This window comes from Trachypithecus francoisi, unplaced genomic scaffold (assembly GCF_009764315.1).
Source record: "Trachypithecus francoisi isolate TF-2019V2 unplaced genomic scaffold, Tfra_2.0 Lachesis_group0, whole genome shotgun sequence".
Taxonomy (NCBI): domain Eukaryota; kingdom Metazoa; phylum Chordata; class Mammalia; order Primates; family Cercopithecidae; genus Trachypithecus; species Trachypithecus francoisi.
The window spans coordinates 173,907,541-173,930,799 of record NW_022681453.1 but is presented as its reverse complement, the minus strand read 5'-3'; the positions used below and the strand labels follow the sequence as shown (position 1 = coordinate 173,930,799).

General features: G+C 39.9%; 1 protein-coding gene and 1 pseudogene across 1 annotated transcript in view; both read right to left on the bottom strand.

Moving 5' to 3' along the window:
- RARB (retinoic acid receptor beta) overlaps positions 1–23,259 on the bottom strand; it is a 775,222-nt gene that overhangs the window by 269,884 nt on the left and 482,079 nt on the right. The window lies entirely within an intron of this gene.
- On the bottom strand, positions 5,771–14,477 carry LOC117084534 (annotated as a pseudogene).

Sequence of the window (23,259 nt, the reverse complement as noted above, 5' to 3'; positions counted from 1 at the left end):
TTTAAAGTCTGTTTTATCAGAGACTAGGATTGCAACCCCTGCTTTTTTTTGTTCTCCATTTGCTTGGTAGATATTCCTCCATCCCTTTATTTTGAGCCTATGTATGTCTCTGCATGTGAGATGGGTCTCCTGAATACAGCAGACTGATGGGTCTTGACTCTTGATCCAGTTTGCCAGTCTGTGTCTTTTAATTGGAGCATTTAGTCCATTTACATTTAAGGTTAACATTGTTATGTGTGAACTTGATCCTGCCATTATGATATTAACTGGTTATTTTGCTCGTTAGTTGATGCAGTTTCTTCCTAGCATTGATGGTCTTTACACTTTGGCATGTTTTTGCAGTGGCTGGTACCAGTTGTTCCTTTTCATATTTAGTGCTTCCTTCAGGAGGTCTTGTAAGGGAGGCCTGGTGGTGACAAAATCTCTAAGCATATGCTTATCTGTAAAGGATTTTATTTCTCCTTAACTTATGAAGCTTAGTTTGGCTGGATATGAAATTCTGGGTTGAAAATTCTTTTCTTTAAGAATGTTAAATATTGGTCCCCACTCTTTTCTGGCTTGTAGAGTTTCTGCTGAGAGATCTGCTGTTAGTCTGATGGGCTTCCCTTTCTGAGTAACCCAACCTTTCTCTCTGGCTGCCCTTAACATTTTTTTCCTGCGTTTCAACTTTGGTGAATCTGACAATTATGTGTCTTGGAGTGTCTCTTCTCGAGGAGTGTCTTTGTGGCATTCTCTGTATTTCCTGAATTTGAATGTTGGCTTGCTTTGCTATGTTGGGGAAGTTCTCCTGGATAATATCCCGAAGAGTGTTTTCCAACCTGGTTCCATTCTCCCCATCACTTTCAGGTGTACCAGTCAGACGTAGATTTGGTCTTTTCACATAGTCCTATACTTCTTGGAGGCTTTGTTCGTTTCCTTTTACTCTTTTTTCTCTAAACTTCTCTTCTTGCTTCATTTCATTCATTTGATCTTCAATCACTGATATCCTTTCTTCCACTTGATCGAATTGGCTACTGAAGCTTGTGTATGCATCATGTAGTTCTTGTGCCATGGTTTTCAGCTCTATTGGGTCATTCAAGGTCTTCCCTATGCTGTTTATTCTAGTTAGCCATTCGTCTAATCTTTTTTCTAGGTTTTTAGCTTCTTTGTGATGGGTCCGAACATCCTCCTTTAGTTTGGAGAAGTTTGTTATTACCGATCATCTGAAGCCTTCTTCTCTCAACTCATCAAAGTCATTCTCTGTCCAGCTTTGTTTCATTGCTGGCGAGGAGCTGTGTTCCTTTGGAGGGGGAGAGGCGCTCTTATTTTTACAATTTTCAGCTTTTCTGCTCTGGTTTCTCCCCATCTTTGTTGTTTTATCTACCTTTGGTCTTTGATGATGGTGATGTACAGATGGGGTTTTGGTGTGGATGTCCTTTCTGTTACTTTTCCTTCTAACAGTCAGGACCCTCAGCTGCAGGTCTGCTGAAGTTTGCTGGAAGTCCACTCCAGATCCTGCTTGCCTGGGTATCACCAGCAGAGGCTGCAGTACAGTAAATGTTGTTGCCTGATCCTTCCTCTGGAAGTTTCATCTCAGAGGAGCACCCAACCGTATGAGGTATCAGTCAGCCCCTACTGGGAGGTGCCTCCCATTTAGGCTCCTCAGGGGTCAGGGACCAACTTGAGGAGGCAGTCTGTCCATTCTCAGATGTGAAACTCCATATTGGGAGAGCTACTACTCTCTTCAAAGCTGTCAGACAGGGATGTTTAAGTCTACAGAAGTTTCTGCTGCCTTTTGTTTAGCTATGCCCTGCCCCCAGAAGTGGAGTCTACAGAGGCAGGCAGGCCTCCTTGAGCAGCATTGGGCTCCATCCAGTTCGAGCTTCCGGCCACTCTGTTTACCTACTCAAGCCTCAGCAATGGTGGACATCCCCCTCTTTGTCTCGCTACCACCTTGCAGTTGGATCTCAGACGGCTGTGCTAGCAGTGAGCAAGGCTCCATGGGCGTGGGACCCTCTGAGCCAGGCACGGGATATAATCTCCTGGTGTGCCATTTGCTAAGACCATTGGAAAAGCTCAGTATTAGAGTGAGAGTGTCCTGATTTTCCAGGTACCATCTGTCATGACTTCCCTTGGCTAGGAAAGGGAAGTCGCCGACCCCTTGCACTGCCTGGGTGAGGCGATGCCCTGCCCTGCTTCAGCTCACGCTCTGTGGGCTGCACCCACTGTCTGACAAGCTCCAGTGAGATGAACCTGGTACCTCAGTTGGAAATGCAGAAAGAGCCCATCTTCTGCGTCAGTCATGCTAGGAGCTGTAGACTGGAGCTGTTCCTATTCGACCATCTTGGAACCTCCCCCTATTTCACTTATTTGTTTTTACTTTTTTTTTGAGACAGAGTCTTGCTACGTTGCCCAGGCTGGAGTGCAGTGGCATGATCTTGGCTCACTGCAAACTCAGCCTCCCGGGTTCAAGCGATTCTTCTGCCTCAGCCTCTCTAGTAGCTGGGATTGTAGGTGTGCACCACCATGCTCAGCTAATTTTTGTATTTTTAGTAAAGATGGGGTTTTCCATGTTGGCCAGCCTAGTCTTGAACTCCTGACCTGATGTGATCCGCCCACCTCAGTCTTCCAAAGTGTTGGTATTACAGGCTTGAGCCACTGCACCCAGCCTAGAGGTAACTACTTAAATCTCTCATCCGTTTATTCTGATCTCTAGATTGCCAAATATCTTGTATTGCTATTTCTTAATATACCAATTTTATACTGCATATTGATATTCTTTATGGGACAAGAGGAATTAGCTCTCTTATACCATCCTCCTGCTTACTTCATTTAACAATATATATTGCTAATAATACTTTAGAACTATTTATAATTCTTGATAAGGTTTTTGTTAAATAGTGTTTATAAGTACTGTGTATTATTTACTGCAAAGCCAACTAGTGTACTCTGTTTTATTTCTCATACAAATTCTTATTTTTCTGCAAGTTGATTGTTGCTTCTCTTTTTAAACTTGCTTAGTTATACACCTACTCTTGATTTTCTTTCATATGCCTCATTATTAGTATTACTTTCCAATAGTCAAATAGACCAGATAATGTACCAATTACATTGTTTGTATCGTTTGTATCCAATCTGAACTTGTTTCTTTCTAGAGCCATCGTACAACTGTCATGTGAGACTTTACCTTTTCTCATCATCTCAACATTGCTTTACATTTCTGATTTGTGTTAGACACTTAGTTTCATGAATCCTTTCTGTTTCACAGTTAACTGCCTAATCTGGTTAAAGCCAAACCTCAAGGATCAGATTAGTAAAGAGTATAGTGGAGAGAAACATTCTGAGACCTTACATATCTCAAGATGTCTCTATTCCATGCTCAAACTTAAAAGTTTTGGCAGGTATCGAATTCTAGGTCGCTAGTCATTTTCTGTCAGAATTATAAAAATATTGCTTTTTTGTTTTTCTCTCTTCTAATGTAGCTATTAAAAAGTCTGATGTTTTTCTGATTCCAATTGCTATGATTATAACTTTCCCTCTCCTTTTTTGGATCTGTTATTTTGAAATATTGTAGTAGTGCTGCTTGATGTGAATCTTTTAAAAATTTTTTCCAATAACTGTACCTAGACATTTTGCCTTTCTAGTCTGAAATTTTATATTCTTCAGTTCTCAGGAAATGCCCTTTAAAAAAAATTTCCTCCCATTCATTTTCTCTTATTTCTCCCTTAATTCTTAATAGCCAAATGTTAAACCTTCGGGGCTGACCTAAATCTCTCTTGCCTGCTCCCTCCTAATTTTATAATCCCTGTGTCTTTTTATCCTACATTTTGTGAGAGTGTCTTGATGTTGTCATCCAGCCTACCTATTAAATATTTTCCTTTCTATCAAAGGATGTTCGTTGTGACTTTTCTGATTGTCTCAATGTTTCAGGAGAGATTCCAGGGACTGACAACAAAAGGTGCCAACAGATCCACTAGGGAGATGCTGAAGAATGATGAAACTACAAAGGTAACTAGTTTGCTGAAAAACAGTTGGACTTTTAAGGTGTAAATCATGAAAAGAAGTTATTTAATGTATTTTTTAATACCATAGCCTGTCAACCATATTATTTTGAATTTTTTTCTCTACCCATGAAAGGAACTTGGGTGATTTTCAGGTATTAAAAATAGTCTAAATTAGACAATTGTCTTAATAGACAACTGGGGACATCTTGTCTTTCCGGGGTTCCTTTTCAGGATGACTCAATTTCTGTTCCTTTCCACATGCAACCTTCAGGAAGTATAACCTTTGTCCAACTATCAGTGAGATGCAGCAAGCCTTCACTGCAGCCTTTTCTCTTTGTTCTACAGTTAGGGGCAACTCCAGACAGCCTCACTCCCACTTTTGACTTTAACAGGTCCAGTTGGATATCAATCACACAGCCCCTCAGAATTTTAGGGAGATATACGGCAGTATCTTTGAGTATTTCTCTAAAAGTCAACTCACTTCACTTCTGGGGTAGAGGGGGCAATCCCTTTACTTTCCCAGGGGGAGATAAGCAGCAAAGAACACACTGGTAACTCTCTTGAAGAAATTCTCATGACCAGCCTTCCTCAATAAATCTCCTTATCTTCTTTCATATGTGCTTCAGGTAGGTGATGAAAGGGGATGTAAAGTCAGCCTCACTTTCTCTCGCACGGTCTCAACAGGTGATTTGGAATCTGTTGGTCTTGGACTTAGCTAAAATGAGTACGTAAGAAAATTTGCATTTAACAGCTTGTTTCACTTGGGTAATTTTATCTTTATTTCCAAAATTTCTTTCTTCCCCTCGCCCCACCGCTTTGTTTTCTGCTTCCCCCCACCACCCCTAAACTGAAGGTCCCCTACTGGTCCTGCTTCCATGAGTGGCCGTGACCAGGAAAAAAGGGAGAAGAACCAGTAGCATGGGGAGGGCTCATCTCCACAATTTTCCATTTATACACACAACTCACAGACAAGCATGAGTAAGCACTGCAGTTAGAAGTTGGCAGCAGAAGAAGGATAAAGAATAGGTGAGGAGTTGGGGTGTTATTTAAAAAAATACCCTCCCCCCAAACTGAAGTGCCTGTGGGATACGTGGTCTGTTCCTGTCAGAGAGTTTGAGCCAGATCGACTCCATCCAAAACAAGGACTGGGTAAAATAAGGCTGAGAGCTCCTAGGCTACATTCCCAGGAGGTTAGGCCTTCTAAGTCACAGGAGGAGATAGGAGCTCAGCACAAGGTACAGGCCACGAAGATCTTGCTGATAAAACAGGTTGTGGCAAAGAAGCCAGCGGAAACCCACGAAACCAAGATGGCCGTGAAAATGACCTCTGGTTGTCTTCACTGAGCATCATACGCTAATTATAATATATTAGCATGCTAAGAGACACTCCCACCAGCACCCTGACGGTTTACAAATGCCATGGCAACATCAGGAAGTTACCCTATATGGTTTAAAAGGGGAAGGGATCCTCAGTTCTGGGAATTGCCTGCCTCTTTCCCAGAAAACTCATAAACAAGCCACCCCTTGCTTAGCATATAATCAAGAAATAACTAAGTATCCTTTGTCCAGCAGCCCATGGCACTGCTCTGCCTGTGGCGTAGCCATTCTTTTGTTTGTTTATTTCTCTAATAAACTTAATTTCACCTTACTCTGTGGACTTGCCCTAAATTCTTTCTTGCATGAGATCTAAGAACCCTCTCTTGAGGTGTGGATCAGGACTCCTTTCTGTTAACACTTCAACTCAAGAGGAATCAGAAGATCAAAAGTAATTTGGGAAGGCCAGAACTGTCAGGGATGGAAGGCAGAGGAAAAAGCAGGGCTTGGTGGGGAGCTGTTTGGCAACTGAGGTGAAAGGATTACTCTCCCCCTGCTGAGATTCTCCAGTCCCTTCCTGTCTGTTAGGAACACAGCAGCCTGCAACCCCTGTGGGCAGGTCTGGGGCTTCCAGATGTTCCAGGAAGGGGGCTCACAAAAGCTTTCCCTCCAGGAGATGATGGCACTGCCTCTCAGCTTCTCTGCCAAGGTGCAGTCGTTCTTGACTTTCGCGTAGTAATTTACTTGTAATTCATGCTTGATCCCCGTTAGCTTTTTCTTCATAGTGTCCTTGGAGTTGGCACAGATCATTTTGCTCTTAAGGGGTGCAGACTCAGGCCCAGAAGCGGAACACCAGGTCCTCTTTCTTGCTCTCCTTGGTCTCACAGTTTGCATCATAGAGGGCATTGTGGCAATCTTTGGCAACATCTTGACGGAGGTGGTGGAGAGACCATTGACAGTCTGGCTGACATCACCCATCAACATGTGCTTGCCCTCCTTGAGGATGAGTTCTTGTCCTCACTCAGGCAGAAGTGTACCACCTTCCTGAGCTTCTTTACCTCCTCTGGTGTCAACAACTTGTGCACCCTTCATGTCATTGGATACCTTGATGATGCCATCAGACAGACACACAGGAAGTTACATTTCCAGAAGTCAAAAAGAGATGGCAAAGGGAGCCAGAGAGGAGGAGATCTGACTGGACCTGCTCTTTATTTTTTTAAATATTTTATTTTATTTTTTGAGATGGAGTCTTACTCTGTTGCCCAGGCTAGAGTGCAGTGGTGCAATAGCAGCCCATTGCAAGCTCCGCCTCCCGGGTTCATGCCCTTCTCCTGTCTCAGCCTCCCGAGTAGCTGGGACTACAGGCACCTGCCACCACGCCCGGCTAATTTTTTTGTATTTTTAGTAAAGACGGGGTTTCACCGTGTTCGCTAGGATGGTCTCTATCTCCTGACCTCGTGATCTGCCTGCCTCGGCCTCCCAAAGTGCTGGGATTACAGGCATGAGCCACTGCGTCCAGCCCTGAACCTGCTCTTTAATAGTACACAGTATCTTCTAATTTATCTGAGACTAGAAATCAATGATTTTCATGATTTTCTTCCATTTCCTTTCTTAGCTCTGCTTCCTTGAGCATCATCTTTTGTTTGTTTACTTTTGCTTTCTAGTTGAGCAGAGGCTTTCTTCATGTGCTTGGTGATCCTTGATTGCCTATTGTCATTTAATATTAAGGTACTAGAATGTGAATGGTGTTTAAGAAGGGAGATAATCTTGTAGTTAAGCTGAACACACTTAACTGGAAGTCTTCTTGGGTTTTGAAATCATAAATTTAGTTTAATTTCTAAATCTTTTCCCTATATTCATCCATTTTAGGTTTGTGGTTTATGTTTTTTCTCCAGCTCTTCATCTTGGTGTGGGCATAGAGGTCCACCATAAAAATGTGTGGCCCTTCATTATCTAGGACAGTGTGGGTTTTCTGAAGAGTTCCTAAACTAGAGCTAAGTTATGGAAAACGTTTCATATCAAAATGGATGAAATATACAAGCCAAAGTTATGGCATCTACTTTCCCATTCCAGGTATACATTCATAGTTTTCATTTTGGAAGATTTTGAATAAGTTTAAAGAAAATCCTTGGGAATTTAAATTGAGTAGACTACTATTATAGTGTACAGCCACTCTTAGATTACTATGTTTTGTTGCATATGAATGTTAGGGCACAAATGGACAAATTGATCTGTTGCTAAAAGTGGCACATTTTCAGATAACTCTATTGTGGTAGGTTGTTCTTTAATAATGACCACAGCAATCGCTCTTATCCCACATGTCGTTTTGTAATGTGGCTGTGCCATTCCTCCTACCTTGGGTCTATTTCCCCTCAATCTTGGCTGACCCTGTGGTTTGCTCTGACTAACAGAATGTGGTGAAAGTGATGCTATGTGTTGGCTGGGCCCACATGGCTTCTGTTTTTGCCTTGAGCCTCCATATTTTTGCCTTGAGCCCAGGGTATTCTGTTGGAGAGAGGTCAATGGAGGAGCACTGAAGCACCCCTGCCAACAGATGGGACCAGGATCCCAAACATGTAGGTGAGGCCCTTTTGGATCCTCTGACCCCAGTTACATGCAGACAACCCCATATGAAACCCGGACAAACTGGACCTGCTGAGTCTTGCCTAAGTATTTGACCCACAGAATCATAACCAATAGAATGGTTTTTGTTTTAAGCAACTAAGTTTGGGGTTGGTTTGTTATACAGCAATAGAACACTGACCGACTCTCTTTAGAACTATTTAGAGCAGGGATTTCCAACTCACATTGCATTTTGGGTATCTGCACTTATGTGCACTTCTCAGAGGATCGGGGCCACAGCTTCTGATGCTTAAAGGAGTCTTTGTCTTCGAAAAGACTAAGAACCATTGAATTATGGGCCATTACAAGTTAAACACAGCATCAACAGATTTTACTTTATGTTTATACAATACATGCTTATGCCATTATAAAAAATGATTTTAAAATTATATTAATTCAAAGATTGTCCCAAAGTCATAGTAAAAATTTTTGTTTGTATCCTTCCAGAGCACAAAAGTATTAGGGATCTAGTTGGAGAAATTAAAATGGCATATTTGTATTTATATACACGTGCCAAAGTGTATACTGATGTATAAATGAATGTACTTGGCCAGTAAGAAAATCAGATCTTTGAAATAGTAGTATGTACTGCAAATATCTTATTTTAGCTTGTTGTTTGTCTTTTGACTTTTGATGAGAACTTTTGTTTTGTGGTCAAATCAATATTTCACTTTCTAGCTCTTGCATTTCATGTCACTCCTAAAAAGGTCCTCTCTCCCTAAGTATAAAATAGACCCATATTTCTTTTAGAACTTTGCAGTGTCAACTTTTTCTTCATCCCAATCATTTATCCCTCTATGGCATATCTGAGGTTTATTTTGTTGGAAGCAATGAGGTAGGAAGCTTGCTTTCCCCCACAACATTTTTTAAATAGTATATGTTTCCATCACTCATTTCAATACCCACCTCTTATACTGAATTTCCATATGTATTTGGGAATACCTCCAGACCCAGTGCTGCACTATTCATCTTGCTACTCCAGTAACTCACTGTTTTGATTGCTATTGCTTATAATGCATTTTATTTCATGGAAAGGTGGTCTTTCCTTCTGTCTCTTTTTTTCTACAAACTTTTTCCTTCAACTATTATCGTTTAATATTTTCAGATGAACTTAAGAATCATCACATCAATTAGCATCCTTCCTTTTACTGCCTGCCTCGACAAATTCCCCAAATAATCTTTTTTTTTTTTTTTTTTTTTAAATTTTAGAGAACATCACATTGAATTCACAGCTTCTTCTGGGGAGAAGTTACAACTTCACAACACTGAGCTTTCTACCAAAGAGCAAGGTCTCTTTGCGTTGATTCAAGACTTAAATGGCTGACAGCGCAATTTTTTTTAAATTTATTTTTTGAGATGGAGTCTCACTCTGTCACCCAGGCTGGGGTGCAGTGGCACGATCTCGGCTCACTGCAACCTTTGCCTCCTGGATTCAAGTGATTCTCCTGCCTCAGCCTCCCGAGTAGCTGGGATTACAGGCACCCACCACCACTCCTGGCTAATTTTTGTATTTTTAGTAGAGATGGGGTTTTGCCATGTTGGCCAGGTTGGTCTCGAACACCTAACCTCAGGTTATTGGCCCACCTCGCCCTCCGAAAGTACTGGGATTATAGGTGTGAGCCACTGTGCCCAACCGGACAGCACAATTTAAAATTTTTATTTTGATCTCTGTTAAATTTTCCTGTAGATATTTTAACTTTTTTGGTCAACAAAAAAGACAGTGTATTACACCAATATTCAGTTACCTCTGGCTTGGCGGAAGCAGTACCTAACCACTCCATCCAAGTAAATGATCATGGTTTTTCCCTGTACACTTCAGACATTCTGGTCAAGTTCCTAAAGTCTGAATGCATCACACGTAACTTGTAATGGGTCATTTGTCCTGTTTAACTCAGGAATAATTGTACTCGACAACCCTGATGGTTTCTAAGCGTATCCTAAACTTACTGTGCCTCATACTGAAAAAGATCTGCTTGTTAAACACAGATTTCCACACTGGGGTTATACCACTTGGAAAAACAGTGCTCCCACAGGGAAACCCAAAGTTCCTTTGATGGACTTACAGGCCTATAATTTGAAGGATATAAAGAATGAGCATGTTTAAATATCAATGTTGGGTGGATACCTCAAAATTTCCCAGGTTCTATCCTCTGTGCCATAAATCAAAGTATTTTTAAGGGATTAACTGATTAACATTGAGGCTTTACCTGAGATTTGACTATATGCTACAAGACTGAAGGAAGCAGGAGTTGAGTTCACTGGGAAAGAAGCCAAATCATATCTCTGGTCAAAAACAAACAAACAAAAAAGTAAATCTCAGGTTTCACAAAAAGCTCCTTTAGCACTTTTTTGAGAGGTATGTTAACATCAACAATTCTACCTACGAATTCACATAAATATAAGTCTAGATTCTAAGTATCACTTTGGTGCTAGAAGTGAGATTTAGCATTTAAAAGCAATAAATTAAATATCTGACATGAGGAACAAAGTAAAATGCAAGGAAATGGCAGAAGGGAAAAATGTTGGAAATCCTGGGTCAGGGACTGATGAACTAATAATGGCGTCAGAGCAGACAGGCTTCTCATTGGCCAAACTTTCAGTTGTATGTCCTGGTCCTGGAAAGCTCCTTTTCTTCAAATACCATGGATCAGTTCCAAGGATGATCAGCCATAGTTTCAAACTGAAGCTGGTGTGAGAGTACTACTGCAGAGAAAGTAATATCTTATGGAATGGTGATAAGACCTTACGAGTCATTTTAATTTATTATAATATTTTGAGGAAAGATAAGGAGGGTATAAGGAAAAAAAGAAAATGCCCTAATGTTCTTTCTGAAAACATTCTGGCAATGTTCAATGACTGCACAGAATTTGCTGTGGAGAGGAATCGTAAAGATTAGGAAGTGGGTGTGGGGATGTTGTAGAGGTTGGGGTGACTTCTGGGGTCAGAAGTTCCTTAGCAGCGCTTGCCTTGGTCTAGATTGATGCATCAAGAGATCCAAAGGCAAAACATCCATTAGCAAAAAAAAAAAAAAAAAAAAAAAAAAAAAAAAGATGATCCTTATTATAGAGAAAACATCCCCACTGTTCCAGAAACAGACTGATTTATGGCAAACTTTTGACCACACAAATTAAACTGTGACATTGAGATAGTGCTAGTTACTTTTCTAATGAATAGTTCTAGGCTAGATCACTTTTTCAAAAGAATAAAAAGAAGTGATCTGAGAGTATATCCTGAATCAATAAATGTCCGTCTACAACTCACACAGTACAGAATCCACTGTGAACATCTCTCTTTTCTGGATGGTAAAACTCCTTAACTCTACAAATACAGGGTTTACTTCATCATCAGATCACTTTCTCATCACGACCTGTGTCTTCTCAGGCAGTGGTGAGCTCTGTTATTCAGGAGAAAAAAATCAAAACTGCCATGCATGCATGCAATCATGTTGAATGGAATTCTTAGGCCAGTGAGGAAAAGACCCTCATTCATGGGTTTTTATGGTACCTGACAGCTCTTTAATTTTGGTTGGTCAGATGAGATTGTCTGGGCCAAGGGATGGAGAACAGACATAAACTAAGAATGTGTTGAGAAGGGAAATGGGTAACGGAATTGACGACAGTCTTACCTATAATGCAGCTGTCAGATTCAAAATACTCAAACTCCCTCACCCTGTCTCAACATGGCCATTCCACAGAAGGGAAACTAGTTATCTTTCCAGGGAATGAAATGGATGCTATTAAGATACTCCCACAAGGATTTAGTTATTATGTGGGCATTGTCTATGCCATTAAACTGTATCCCAGGAGGACCTGAGGGTTTGATGGCAGAATCTCAGGATCGCCAGGATAAGAGGGTGAGAAAACATACATGTCACTTCCCTTATTCCTCATGTTCCCCCACTTTTCAGAGGATAAAACTTCACCATTAATCTAAACACATCATTTGCCATATAAGAATTTTCTTTCATCTCCCCAGGTCTGAGAACACAAACAAATTGGTCCAATATATTATTGAAAATCATCTTTAATATTATAGTTAATAAGAATTAATGGCTAAATTAGGTCTTCTTAAATCTAATTATTCAGTGATCAAACATAAACATAGAGTCCCGGGGAAAGACAGAGCATGAGTTACTATCTATGCTGGGCACTACAAGAGTTAAAATAAAAGGTTTGTTAATTGACACAGAGAAAAGGACATTAAGGATATTGTCCGATGACAATGCTGAAAAAATCAAAACCTGTCTGAAATTCCCTTCTGTCTTGCAGGTCATGAAAGAGTTTCAGGGTGATAATTTTTAAATGTGGAGGCCACTTACAATTCTGCTAAGCACTATTATAGTGGCTATATGGCTGGGTGAAAATCATTCTTTCAGGAAGACCAAAGAAGTCTACATTTTCTCCTAAAGATTTCCTTCTTTAATAAGGACTTGAGCAGATCCCTGTCATTGTTCTAGATAATGGATTACCTACACATACATTTCCAAGTGTAATGACACTCTTGCTTATTAAAGACCTCTCAGCTGAAGGGGTAGAATATTATGAACTGGCCAAGCCATTCATTTTCTTGAATATGTTATTCAGTATTTTATGCTAAACCAGCAATACACCATCCATTTTAGTACAATGATCCTTATGTTCAATAAAATTGAAGTGTCGCATCATAAATCATTATAGTCATTTATTTTACATTAGACACATTAGCCACTATATTCCATAATCTATTACAATAAGGTGGATTTAAATGTACCCCAAGGAACTGCAATAATAACTCGAGAACCAAATATAGCAATTTATGGATAAAATATGCTTAACCTAAAACTGCACTAGCTATCGTGATGGCTGTGAACTCTGAATGGAATTTAGTGCTGATGGTGACTGAACTCAGCTATACATAAAGAGGGAGGAAAGAGAAAAAGAAATGGCAGACCTTCCTCTAATTTTCTGTTCATTAATTTAAAAAATGTACTAGATTATTACACTATCAGTGAGACAGACATATTTTGCTGGAGGAACTCATGCTCAATTGAAACTTTTTCTCAGTAACACATGTTCAAAATCTCTAGTTAACTATTCAACAGGATGCCTGTTGTTTCCAACAACAGCAGTGTCTGGGAAAGCTTCATCAATTCAGAATAATTCTACTAATTCTGCATTTGTGAAAATTCAGACAGGCTGGGTGGTGTGAAGAAAAAGGTTTGCATATGTGATTCGTAGCATAAAAGAGGTACCCCGATAATGTTTTTATACCAGAGAAGCATTTCAAAATAGCCTTAAGTTTGTAGGAGGCATTCTTTTACTAATAGTTGAGATGATAATTATAAATTCTTATCAGTTAATGAAAATTATTTTCTCAAATGATCTCTTAGATAATATTAGCCTACTCCCATTTCCTATATGTATCTAAAAGCAATAAAACTGTGTCCTATAATTCAGATTCTTCACTAATTTGGTATCCCTCCACTTAATCATGGATAGTGAGGTCTTTGTAATTTTAGGTAAATAGTTACTACTCATGTTATTTACACTGCTAAATAGCTCACTCGGCAATCTCAGGTCTTTGAGATATGATCATGAAATGAGACTAGCTTTATTATATTGCCGGATATGAAGTCCTTGCTGATCAAGATTAAAATATGTGTTTGTTTCTGTGTTCAGTCTGAGATAGCACGACCCAGAACTGGCATAGTTAATTCTTCCTCGGGAAATTAAGGAACAGATTTACATTTCCCATTTGTAAGTCCTCATTCACCTACCTTCCCTTCCTTCCTCCCCTCCTTCCTCCCTCCCTTTCATCCAACCACCTAGTCATCAGCCAATGATACATTTAGTGACTGTCCTACTTATTTAATGCCTTCTCTGTGCCAGACACAAGGCAGGCACCAAGAACACAAAGAACAAGACAAGGCACCTAACACTTGTAATAAGATATTTTCTATGATTACATTATTCCTTTTATCTATGCAAAAATGTTGTATTCTTTTATACCATTTATGATAATCAAATACTTAACAGTTAGTTATAAGATTTCCCTCAGTCAACATTTATAGAATTATAAATTTATACATAAACCAAATTCTGAGGGGAAACAGAGGACCTTGGTTGGCTAAATGACCTGGGGTGAATAATTTATTCTGTCTAACCCTCACTTCATCGGTACAATGAGGGGGTTAACTGGATAGTTTCTTTGAGTTCCTTCTCAAATTTTAGGACTTGAATCATTTTCTCTGTCCTATATAGTCATCGTTCCATTTATTAAAATGTCTCCAATACAAAAAGCGACAAAAAAGTTAAAGAACTAGAAAATCTCGTCATTGTCATATTTGTCAGTCCCTTGCAATCCAGTCTATACTACTTCGTCTTTTCTTTTTACTGTCAACTGCTAATAACAAATATGCTGTTCTCTAATCAGTTTGCTGTCTAATTTATGCCCGTAAAATATCGTTACCATCTGATGACGATGCGAACACCAAATCTGTTGTCTCCACTCTTCGAAATCCTCTTTCAGCATCAATATCATCCTGGCTTTGCTCTTTTTCAGATATATCTGAATTATACATTATTTCCCCCAGGCATGCTTTTCCAAATTAAATAAAATTTCATTTTCTGTTTCTTGCCTTAATGCTACCAGATGACTTGGCTTAAAATATTTACAAACTCCACTTTGTAACATTTTTAATAACTTGGCCCTATTGTATGTATTTATTTTATCTTGTGTTTTAGAGGGTTGTGGTTTGTGCTCACCCATAATTAAGGCTTTCCTCTAATACCATATGTCACCTTTGGCACGCTCTGTCAATTATGGAGAAAAATTACATGCCCTACCTCTAGATAGATGGAATAGAAATTACATAAATAAATAATAAAGATATACAGATACAATGGTCTTCAGATCAACCTATGGGCTCAACAAGGTGCCTCATAAAAAAAGTTTATGTAGACAATAGACATCTATCTGTACAAAACCTTTAGGCCAAATTTAGAAATATAAAAATATTTCTGAGCATATTATTTGATCAAAAAAAATATATAAACCAGAGTCCAGTCTAGTAGATCTAGGTGACTGACAGAATAAATTTAATGTGGAAGGTAGTTACAAATATTTTGGACAATCTGAAAACTAAATGGTATGATGATAGAGATTAATGTAGGTCAGGTGCGATGGCTCATGCCTGTAATCTCAGCACTTTGGGAGGCTGAGGCGGGCAGAACCCTTGAGGTCAGGAGTTTGAGACCAGCCTGGGTAACATAGTGAAACCCCCTCTCTATTAAAAATAAAAAGTAAATTAGCTGGGTATGGTGGTGCATATCTGTAATTCCAGATACTCTGGAGGCTTAGGCATGAGAATCGCTTGAACCCAGGAAGCAGAGGTGCAGTGAGCTGAGATTGTGGCACTGCACTCCAGCCTGGGCAACAGAGCAAGACTCTGTCTCAAAAAAGGATTAACAGAGGCAGGAGGCACTATGCATCCTAGGCTGAAGAGGTAAATGGTCTTATCCAAAAAGCCAGGAGCCTTCCATCTCTTACCAGTGCTTCCTTTTGGCCAAATCAGGTAAAAGGATAAGCGAATTGAGAGGGAAGTTAGGGAGTCTCAAGCTTCTAAGCCACTCACTGTGCACACTCCTTCCAAGACCTGGGAGGGGTGCTAGCAAACTGTGTACATGGTCATATGTATATAGTTTGAAAAAGTATAGTATTTTAATTTAAATAGTTACAAGTACTTTCTTTTTGTTCTTTGATATCCCCTGCATTATACTTCTCAAGTATGCCCCTATCTAGGGACTGATTAGGGGGAGTTGAGCTGGGAATTCATTTAGTTTCTGTCTAGTGGGATATGTGTATATGGTTCACAGTTTTTTTTTTCCTGTGTAGATTTAAACCATCGGTTGTAGCTGACATAAGAATTGAGGGCTACTAATACCACTCATTGTGTGAAGTCTGGGAATACCAGAGAGCCTGTAGACATAGAACTGCCCCATACGCTTAAGAATTTTTCCACATCCAGCATGAATTTTAAATGCCCACCAAGTGGATAAAGAAAATGTGGTACCTACACATCACCATGGAATACTACACAGACATTAAAAAGAACAAAATAATGCCCTTTGCAGCAACATGGATGCAGCTGGAAGCCATTATTTGGTTTTCTGTTCCTGTGTTAATTTGCTTAGGACGATGGCCTCCAGTTGCATCCATGTTCTCATAAGTGGGAGCTGAACACTGAGGTACTCATGGACATAAAGATGGAAGCAGTAGTCACTGTGGACTACAAGAGACGGGAGGAGGGAGACAGAGAATGAGTGAAAAATTGTTGGGTACTATGCCCACTACCTGGGTGATAAGATCAATTATACCCCAAACCTCAGCATTACACAATATACCTATGTAACAAACCTGCACATGTACCCACCTGAGTCTAAAATAAAAGTGGAAAGTATTTTAAAAAATTAAAAAATGAAAATATAAAAAAGAAATACTCCACCAGACATTCAGATAGGTGAAAAAAAAAGGTTTTTGTTGATGTCTTGGTGTTAGAATGGACTGTAGTAATATACACACACCCATTGTGCCATTTTACCTGGCATTCACCTCAGATGTCTCAACCCCAAGAAACTGATGACAGATTCATTGGTTGCAACATAAGAAACTTAAACTATCTTAAAATCTTACAGCTCTCCTGTGAAAACAACTTGATAGAGGTTTTCCCACAATTGACAATGATCCCTACAATTTATGTAACATTAATAATATTATGAATGGGAACTTTTCTAAATTGTCAGTAATAAAGTAAATTCCAATTAGCATACTGAGGAAAGACAATTATATTTCTGCTTTTCCTATAGAAAATTATTGTTATAAAAAGAAACAAAGATGAAGCTAAAAATTCTAGGAAAAAATTATGAGATATATCTCAAAAGTTAATAAAATAAGACCTTATTTTTCCAGCTTTTTATTTGTTCTTGATTTTTAAAATTCTGAGTAAATTTTTAAGATTCGTAATGTTTTGTGATTTAAAAAAAATATATATATATATTTTTTTTTTTGAGAAAGAGTCTGGCTCTGTCACCGAGGCTGGAGTACAGTGGCATGATCATAGCTCATTGCAACCTCCAACTCCTGGGCTCCAGGGACCCTCCTGCCTCAGCCTCCCAAGTATCTGAGACTACAGATGCATACCATCACACCTAGCTATTTTTTTTTCTTTTTTGTAGAGATGAGGTCTCACTATGTTGCCCAGGCTGGTCTTGAACTCCTGGGCTCAAGCGATCTTTCTGCCTGGGCCTCCCAAAATGTTAGAATTACAGGTGTGAACCACCATGCCTGGACTGTTATTTTTTTCTCATAGGAAATAAATAAATATTCTCTTTTGTACATAATTTTGTATGTATAATTTTGTATTATGACTAAAGACAGCCCCCAAATTGCATAAACTTTAGATCCTATAGACCTGCTGACACAGGAGCTTAGGAAATGAATTTTACAGTTACCTAAAGCAACACAGAGTAGAATAGGAGAAAGGTGGAGAAGAGATCTGGGAGCCAGTTAGCAAAAGACAAGCACTACAGTATATTACAGAGCTTGCAAAATCTCTGGAAGGTCCAGGGAACCAGACAAAGAAGTTTCACAACCAGAGATAATCGCTGACATCACACCTGGGAGTTGGAGAAACCTACTTACTTCCTACATTAGGCATAAGCATTCCAGTTCAAGCCACTAATGTACTGATAATGAATTTTGAATGGTATCAACCACTGACGCATCTGCCAGGGCTGTCTCTAGAAACCTGATGTAGATCTTGCAAACCGAACCACACATGCATGTCTGTTTGGGTCACTAACTCTTAATTCTAAGTCTGGTTTATCTACATTTGATTGGAGTAGCCAGGGTCACTCATCCTAGAGAAAAAACAAGTGGGTCTTCTTATTCCCATAAGAGGGGAACGTCCAAGGAAAGGATTAATGCTGGGAAAACAAAAACAAAAACAACAAATAGATATCCACTACATTCCACCACCATCATCCCTATTTTAGAGAATGGAAACAGAAATGGAAGTCTTGACCTGGAAAGCAATCTGCTCACATTCAAATTAGCTAGAAATGGATAGAGCCTGGATGCTGCCTCCAGACTTGAAGACACAAATTCAAATGCCTCTAGAATCCAGGGTGTGATACAGATGGGTGGAGAAAAGCAGCAGTACAGTGTGATGAAAAATATCAACAGACCATTGGTCACCAGGACTGGCGGCAACAGGGAGTGGCAAGATTGAGGTGAACCAGAGAGCTCATGTCCATCTAAGAAGGACAGCTGCTTCCGAGTTCCTCCTGGCTGTGGCCACATGGGAATGTTCCCCAGTGGGGCCATCTATGCAGATTGTAAAAGAGAGGTTAGAAATCTAGATTTTTATTATGAAATGTCCCGATTTTTAAATGTTTTTAACAATTGAAAAAACTTTGTGACTATTGTTTGGGCCACAATTGTACAAGCTCATCTGCTGCTAGATGATTACCTCAGGCTTCTATTTGCAATTTCTGCTCCAGAGAGAGCTGTCACTCACTAAATTACATTTCAATTAATCACATTTTACAAACCCACTTTTAACTCCCAGGCTTTACTTTTCCTCTGTACTTGACCAGAGTAGAGTCGGACGGTCTGAATTTTCAATCCTGACATGCCACTTATTAGCGATATAATCCTGAGTCCTTTAACTTCTCAAAATCTTAGGTCTTTATCTGGAAAATGAAAAAAAAAAAAAAATCCACTCTGCCTACCTCCTGGGGTTGTTTTGAGAATCAAATGAAACAATGAATATGAATGTGTTTTGAAAGCTATCAAAATCTACAGAAAAGTCAGTATATTACTTTTAATGATAACCTTAATTTTCAGAAAAGTAATTACCCCAAATTCCTCCTTTCCGTTTATAGAAAATAACACATTAATTTTTCTTCCGTCTCTGATTCTACCCCCATCATCCTTGGCATTTCAAAACTGATTGCCTTGTAGTCAATAAATTCATTAACCACTTCCCTAAACACCACAGGAAACAACTCATCTCCCCCAAAGAACCCACATTTTGAACACAAGCATTTATTTTTTTACATACTTTTTTTCCTTTTTTTTTTCTAACCAAGTACAACATTAATGAGTTGTGTTTTACTTGAACTTTTGTATGGAGATTTCAGGGTAACTGACTTGAACAAGGAGGCAGGATTTCTTAGGAGGTCAACCAGGAGGCAGAGCTTGAGTGTGAGTATCCGCATCCCCCACTGTCATTCCTTGCGTTTTTTGAGAGTTTGTGTCATGAGCCTGAACTGTCTATGTACCATATGTGCCCTAGGGAAAGCCATTCTTATTGAAAGGTAAAATAAAGCCATCACTTATATGAAGAATGGAACCCATTTGGCAATGATATTCCTTTCCATATTTCCCTTCTCCGAACATTTTGTTACAGAGCAAAGACAGGCATAAACCTCACCCTGCTTCCCTTGTGGAAATCCTCAGCTGCCCTGCCGTGAATACTGATCTGGCACTATCTGCCACCAATGGGAAATGTTTGGGGGGAACATCTACATATTTGATAGTATAGCTTTTGTTAATTAAATAAAAACTATAAACAGAGAATATGTGACAAAAGGAAAAGGTCCAGATTTGCAAAGTTCTTTTTTAGCTACAGGAGGCCTCTATGAGGAGGAAATGAAGATATCCTTTAGTACCGACCCAAACAGTATGGATGGCTAGTGCCGTATCTTTTAAAATTCGTACCAGTGGACTCTTCTAATAATTGTCCACGCAGGGTGGTTCAGAATCTGGTCTTCACTCCCATTCTTTGTACTTGCAGCTGGACTCAATTCTGTTTTTACAAATACGCCATGTGCATCCTCTCTTTCCCCTTCTTGAGGTGGCCGTCCTGTCAGATGTGCCTTTCCTTTATGCCTGCCACCTACTTAGAATCTAAAGATCTTCAAGCCTTGGAACAAGCCCAACACCCTCTATGAAGCCTTCCCTGATTGCACTAATCCCCTCCTAAACTTCTTTTCTTCTGATCTTGACCCACAGTTTAGCATCAAATGTTGTATCCTCGTACCTAAGTGGCAGTCTCATCTGTTCCATTGGACTTGAAGGTTCAGGGCCATTATGTATACATCGCCTTTAATTTCCAGAGTGTGCAGTTCAAGGCAGTGGTTGGCATAGAATATAAACTGAGTAACAAATTTATTTACATGCAAATTCTTGCTATATCTCATGACTTCCAGAACCTAAGTGCTTCAGAGTAAAAACACTGACATAGGCACTGCCTGAGGAAGTACGGTACATGCTGTTTCGAGAAACATTCAAGGAGCTGTTGAACAACCACTGGCACAGATGGTACAGAGTGGAATCGTGTGAATAGAGAGGGGTAAAGAAAATGGTAGCCCAGACAGGGATGGTTGTCAGTCACGCAGTAGGTGACCATAGTCACGCAGTAGGTGAGTGGTAAAAGCACTTAAACCCTGGCATTCCAGCTCCCAGCCTAGACTCTTTCTAAAGTGTTCATGGACAATCACATATCTGAAGAAACACTCAGAACATACTGCATTTTGTCTGCTACATGGTATCTGGAGAGGTCCAGGTCTCATGTGGTTACTACCTGAAATGTCCAAACCCCCTATTTCCACAAGGATAGAGACTTTTGTTCATTGTGATAACTCTGAATGCTTTTCACATACTAGGTACCAAAAAATATTGACCTAATGTTGAATGAATGAATGCCTAGAAAATCTGAGTATCAGTCATACAGACTAGGCTGTGTTGCAAAAACAATGCTCAAACTTCAGCCACTTATAAAAATGAAGGACTATTTCTCACTCATGCTCCATATCCACCATGAGTTAGCAGGAAACTCTGCTCCATCTCACTTTACAATGAGACCCAGATGGTAGCAAAACAACCACCATCTTGAGTGCTGCTGCTCACAATGCCAAAGAGAAAGAGCACTGGAGGGTTTTAAATGTGTAGACAAATGGTTGGCCTGGAAGCTACACACATCATTTTCACTCCAAGACTTCATCGCATGGCCTGTTCAACCACAAGGGGCCAGCAACGGCAATCCTACCATGCTGCTGACAGGGGAAGGGGCAATAAACGTGTGTAGAGCAGCCTTTGTGACTTTCATGAGGAATCTTTGCCTTCAGTGCCTTTAGTTTCTTTAAAGCCATCAGGTAGGTTGAAGAAGAATAAACAGTCTGGAAGAAGCCATCCTTCATGTGTGTAGGTAATGTACAAGGGAATTCGAGACATCTGTTTCATTACTTCTCAGGTAGAAGCAATTATGAGGCTCACGCCTCTAATCCCAGCACTTTGGGAGGCCGAGGCGGGTGGATCACCAGGTCAGGAGATCAAGACCATCCTGGCTAACACGGTGAAAACCTATCTCTGCTAAAAATACAAAAAATTAGCCAGGCATGGTGGTGGGTGCCTGTAGTCCCAGCTACTTGGGAGACTGAGGCAGGAGAATGGCGTGAACCCGGGAGGCGGAGCTTGCAGTGAGCCGAGATCATGCCACACTGTACTCCAGCCTGAGTGACAGAGCAAGACTCCATCTAAAAAAAAAAAAAAAAAAAGAATAGAGGCACAGCGCCAGCAGAAATGACTGAGGACAAGAAAATAGAGAAAGTTCGGAAAATCAGCAAGGTACTTTTCTACAGATCAACAAAGGGCTTTTGGTTGACTTCACGGAGAGTCTGAATCAACAGTGATGCAGTTTCCCCAAAAGTGAATTAAATTTTAGTTTACATTAACAGAAATATAACTTCTAGAATGATGGAGGTGATAACTCTGCCTAACTCCACATTGGTAGAACCACATCTGGGATATCATGTTAGTGCCTAGTGAGGGATTAGTGCAAACAGAGGAACATGACTGGATTGCTAAAGAGCTCAATATTCTGCCACAAGAGGAACAAAGAAAGCAAATTGGAATATTTAACTTGAATTAGAAAATACTCACAGAGGCTGGGTGCAGTGGCTCATGCCTGTAATCCCAGCACTTTGGGAGGCCAAGGAAGGTGGATCATTTGAGGTCAGGAGTTCAAGACCAGCCTGGCCAACATGGTGAAACCCTGTCTCTACTAAAAATACAAAAATTAGCTGGGCGTGGTGATGCATTCCCACCTACTCGGGAGGCTGAGGCATGACAATCACTTGAACCTGGGAGGTGGGGGTTGCAGTAAGCCGAGATCACACCGCTGCATTCCAGCCTGGGCAAAAGAGCAATACTGTCTCAAAAACAAAACAAAACAAAACAAAACAAACAAACAAACAAAAAAAAACTCAGGGAGAAAATGATAATAGTTTTTAATAGGCGAATGATTACTGTGTTGAAGAGCATTCATCCTTGTCCGTATGCTGGCAAAGCATAGGAATATGACCAAGGGAAAGAACTTACAAGGAGATAGATTTGTACTTGATACCAGGAAGAGTTCCTTACAAAACTATCAAAATACAGAATGGCGTGTTTGGAGACTTAAAATGTTCCCCAATAGCAAAAAGATTATTGTGGTAATCAAACAGCGGCCATGTGGAAATTAAGATGAGGTGATTTCTAAGATTCCATCTCACTCAAACACATGATTTTAAGTTCCATGGTATCTACTCTTGCACTCACTGCTGGACCTAGAGCTGTACCTACTAGTGGGCACCATAATTTAGGAGAACGTTTTAGAGGAACAAAATCCTACAGGGCAGGGATTGGCCAACTTTTTCTGTAAAGGGCCAGATAGTAAATATTTTAGGCTTTGCTGGTCATATGGTCTCTATTGCAACTACTCAACCCTGCTGCTGTAGTATAAAACCAGCCATAGATAATATGTAAACAAATGAACATGATTGTGTTCCAATAAAACTTTATTTATAAAAGCAGGTTTGGGGTAGCATTTAGTTTGTGGACCTTAGTTTGCAACCCCCTACTACAGACACTGAGAAAGATTCTAGCTAGAGAAGCTGCTTATCTAAGAAATCTACACCCTCTGAGTGCCTCGTCCTCATTCTAGTGACAGAGGCCAAAACGTTATCGGACCTACTCATCTCTGTCCAACGACAAATAAACTAAATAATTCCTGGCTTAGCAGGGAGTACAGAAAGCTCTGATCAAAGCACAAATATTTGTGATAATAGCTTGAAAATACAAAAGAGGAAATGAAGACATTTTTGCACAACTTTCAAACCTGGCTCACTGTTGGAAAACAAAAACTGTGACCAGAGATGCCATTGAGGAATTTGTGTGTTGGCTAAGGGACTTTTGAGATTGGCAGTAACCATGCAATCATATCAACACTATGCCGAGAACTTACATGGCCATATTACAGA